Genomic DNA, 4977 nt, shown 5'->3' with positions numbered 1-4977 from the left:
TATTTGTCAATAGATGTGCTTCGACTCTGGCACAGTGCTATTGACTGTGCGAGCTTCGGACTGTTCTCTGAAGTCCCTTTGGTGTTGAGCATATTGGCCCCCTTCTGCTGGCCTTGTTGCAGCGGTGGTGGAGGCGGAGGCTGTTGCCAGGAAGCTTGAGGTTGACTCGCCGAAGCAACAGAAACTGCAGGGTGGTTGCCTACATATTCTGGGATGTAAGGCGAATGATACGAAGCAGTGTGCATGATTTGCTTCGGCTGAGCCTGTTGTGCTACAGCTTCGGCTATCTCCTTTTGCTTCTGGATGGTAACATGGCACATTCTGGTGGTATGGCCCTTGTTTTCACCACAGAACAAGCAAAATATTCTCCTTGGTTGATCTCCAAACCTTCCGCCGAAGCCCCTGGCGCCTCTACCTCTTGGAGCTAGCGGCCGGAAGGAGCTTTGCTGTTGCCCCGAAGCCTGTGAGGAGCACTGTGGCCTTTGCTGTTGACTTCCCTTATCATCATTTTGAGTAGAGTTGTGAATTGACCTAACATGCCTCGGATAAAATCTTCCTCCGAAGCCCCTGGTCATTTCAGAAAACCTGAAAGCCTCCTCCCTTCTTTGACGAAAATCATTGTCGGCACGAATATACTCGTCCATCTTCTGGAGCATCTTCTCCAAAGTTTGAGGAGGCTTCCTAGCAAAGTACTGAGCTGAAGGTCCTGGCCGAAGTCCCTTGATCATGGCCTCAATGACAATTTCATTGGGCACTGTTGGTGCCTGTGCCCTCAAACGCAAGAACCTCCGGACATACGCCTGAAGGTATTCTTCGTGATCCTGGGTGCACTGGAATAGAGCTTGAGCAGTGACCGGCTTCGTCTGAAACCCTTGGAAGCTGGTTAACAACATGTCCTTTAGCTTTTGCCATGAAGTGATCATTCCTGGCCGAAGGGAGGAATACCAGGTTTGAGCAACACTCCTGACAGCCATAACAAAAGATTTTGCCATGACTGCAGTATTGCCACCATACGAAGATACTGTTGCTTCGTAGCTCATCAGAAACTGCTTCGGGTCTGAATGGCCGTCGAATATGGGAAGCTGAGGCGGCTTGTAGGACGGAGGCCAAGGTGTAGCCTGCAGCTCAGCGGACAGAGGAGAAGCATCATCAAAAGCAAAATTTCCATGGTGAAAATTCTCATACCAGTCATCTTCGTTGAGGAAACCCTCCTGATGAAGGTCTTTATTCTGAGGCCTTCGGTTCTGCTCATCCTGAGTAAGATGACGAACTTCTTCAGAGGCTTCGTCTATCTGCCTTTGCAGTTCAGCTAGCCTGGCCATCTTTTCCTTCTTCCTCTGCACCTGTTGATGAAGCATCTCCATGTCTCTGATTTCTTGGTCTAGCTCATCCTCTGGCGGTGTCGGGCTGACAGCCTTCCTCTTTTGGCTTCGGGCCTCCCGAAGGGAGAAAGTCTCCTGATTGGGGTCTAGCGGTTGCAGAGCTGCAGCCCTAGTTGCTGAAGCTTTCTTCGGCGCCATAGCGAAGGTTTATGATCGCCGAAGGTGTTCAAAACTCAAAGAGTGGAAGTGAGTTCACCGGAGGTGGGCGCCAATGTTGGGGACTTGTTCTCAAATGCTATGAATTAAGAACAAGACAACACAAGAAATGTTAAACGTTAAAGCCCTTCGTCCTTCGAAGCATTATTTCCCTTAGGACATAATGATTTTCGGACGAAGGTTATGAAGGACATACCTTCATAAATTCAACATATAATAATGAAGAAGGAATCATATGAGACACAAAAGATAGCATAAACCATTATGTATTATTATCAATTCATTTCTGTATTATTATTATAGAAAAGTAGAAATAATATCAAATTACAAATGTACCTTCGGCTTGAAAGAAGGCGAAAGTACAAGCGTGACGCAAAAGCAAATGCCAAGTCAGCGTGAACAGTACGGGGGTACTGTTCACCTATTTATAGGCACGGGACACAACCCATATAAAATTACATCCATGCCCTTTACATTTGGTAGTAATTCTATAGTAATCTACCGAGGTCTGAATAGCCTTTTCATCTTTAAGTCGGTTTCCTTTTCTGCTACCACGCCGAAGCTTTCCTGCTCACATCTTCGGCGCTGTATCAACCTTCGTATTATTTGGGCTTCTCCTACTGTGATATCGACTCGAGTCCGAAGATACCTGTTCACACATTATACTCCAGAAACACTGTTAAATCTTGTTTTTGAGGACCTTCGGAAGCCGAAGGCCCCCAACAGGATCCAATAGGTTACCCTAGTTTTGGCTATCTTTATACCTTGTTTTGCCATTGAATATTTTTGGGTAGTACTTGCTATTGCTTTATGTAGTTTTGGGTATGGAGATACATTATTCATGACTACACTTTTATTATCTGTTTATTATTATTGTTCATGTTAAGATCATTATGTTAATGGGAACATGGAGCGACCACCCGAGAAAACAGTGCTACCACAAGGGCAGTATGGGATGCCCTTGGCTGATTAACTAGGAAAGCTAGTGGATGATTGCCTTACCCGATAGGAGCAATGGCAGTAGGGGAGTGGTCAGTGTAGGGAGGTCCTTGGGTTGATTTTGCTGCGATGGCGGTCAGGCGAGGGATTCCTGCACTAGAGCTTCTTATAAACTGTAGCGGGTTTTCTGAAGCTAGTGGAACTTTGTAAAGATCTCGTAGTGTTACCCTGCCTCGCCTCCTCAGTAGAGGTGTATGGGATTGGCCGTCTCTTGGCAGATGGGTAACATGACTTATGGGTAAAGATGTGCAACCTCTGCAGAGTGTAAAACCGCTATACTAGCCGTGCTCACAGTCATGAGCAGCTCGAATCCTCACATGATTAATCTATTAAATTAAAACTCAATTTTTCATTTGCATCGCATTGGGATTATTTTATTATTACTTTTACTTATATTTATTAAGGTTTGGTATTTACTTATACTTAATAATTGCTAATAAAATTTTGACCAACTTATAAAAGCAATGCTCAGCTTCAGCCTTTATTTTGTTGATCAGCCTTACACTTCACCTGAACTCCCACCTTTGGTGAGTTCATGCACATTATTCCCCACGACTTGTTGAGCTATGAACGTATGTGAGCTCACTCTTACTGTCTCACACCCCTCCCACAGGAGAAGAACATGTGGTCAAAGATGAGCCGCCTAACACTAAGGCTTTCGACTTGATCTAGGTGGCGTCTCCCAGTCAGCTTTGTGGCGCAAAGGAATAATATTTAGTTTGCTTCATTTTATCATTTATTTTTGTAAGACTTCCGCTATGTAATAAGTACATTTATGATATTTATGACATTTAAATCTATGCACTCTATTATTATATGTGTTGTCTTCTCTAGCGCATATATGAGATGCACCCGGCTTTGTTCCTTAAAACCGGGTGTGCAGAAGTGGTATCAGAGGAAATGTTGAGTGTAGGACAAAACCTAGATAGAAATGGACAAAACCATTACCTACTTACATTCCTCTGATTCTTTCTATACTTATCTTAATCATGTCTCACCTTCTACTGTTCTACTCTGATTATTCTTACCTTTTCTATTCTAAGACAAGGAGGATTTCACACCTTAGAATCCTACATTTATGACCTTTTTAAGATATAGGAGGCCTAAGACAAAATTAAAACTATTTTCTCTATTTAAAAATGTTGGTTGATTGTTCTGATGGCAAATGTCTGATTCGCTTCTTTGATTTATTGAAATATTATAGATGGACATCTTAGCATGTACCACCATAAGGTAATGAAATAGCTTTAGTAGGTAAAACACCAATCTGCTTAGCTAATAAATCCCCCCAAAGTAACCTGATTCGTAATCACCTGCCTTGTCTACTATTCTTTCTTACCATATGTTTCTAACTCAGATGGTCAATACTAGGAAGGGTGGTGGAATTGATCTACCTCCTAATCGACACACTCAGAGGATATTCAGACAACCACATCAACAAACTAAGATGGATCCTCTATAGCCTCCACCAGCCGGAGCTGATCCCGCTATTACTGCCCAGATGCGTATAATGCAGCAGATGTCAGATACCATGGCGAACATGCATGCACAGATGCGACAGGAACACCAAGAGATGCGCCAGGAGAGAGAGGATATACATCAGGAGATGTGCCAAGAGCGAGAGGAGATACGCCAGGAGAGAAGGGCGCAGCAGCAACAGCAACAGCAGCAAGCACCACTGCCTCCACCACCACCTCCACTTCCACCCCGAGACAAGCACCGGGAATTTATGAGTCACAAGCCGCCGACATTCGCCAGTTCGCCAAATCCACTAGATGCTGATGATTGGCTGAAGTCAATTGAGAAGATGCTCAACATCGCCCAATGCTCTGATCGAAAGAAGGTTCTTTATGCTTCTAGTCGTCTGACAGGACCTGCTGCTGACTGGTGGGATTCTTATATTGCTGCCCATAATGCTGCTGATACTATTACTTGGGCGCAATTCACAACTCAGTTCAGAAACTATCACATTCCTGCTAGATTGATGAAGATCAAGAAGAAGGAGTTTCTGTCATTCAAGCAAGGCAACATGTCTGTCAGCGAGTACCGTGACAAATTCATCCAGCTGTCAAGATATGCTCCTGATGAGGCGGTAGATGACGAAAGGAAGCAAGAGCACTTCACAGAATGACTCAATGGGCCCCTACAGTATGCACTAGTTGCTCACACATTTCCATCATTTCAGAGACTGCTGGATAAGGCTCTTGCTATTGAACACAAGCATGTTCAACTGGATGACTTGAAGAGGAAGACCATTACCTAGGGGCAGGGTGACAGCAGTGTTCGTCCTCGCTACGTTCCGTCATAGGGTACACCAACTCGTCCAGGAGGAGGACCATGCCTAGCTCAGTACACTCCACAGGGGTCTCCACTGACACCTCCCACTCGTCAGGCTGTCCCCACTGGCACCCCGGCGAGGCCTACATGACAGAAGACTGGC

The sequence above is a fragment of the Zea mays genome, chromosome 3 (assembly GCF_902167145.1).
Source record: "Zea mays cultivar B73 chromosome 3, Zm-B73-REFERENCE-NAM-5.0, whole genome shotgun sequence".
Classification (NCBI taxonomy): domain Eukaryota; kingdom Viridiplantae; phylum Streptophyta; class Magnoliopsida; order Poales; family Poaceae; genus Zea; species Zea mays.
Note: the sequence above shows the minus strand (reverse complement) of the source record.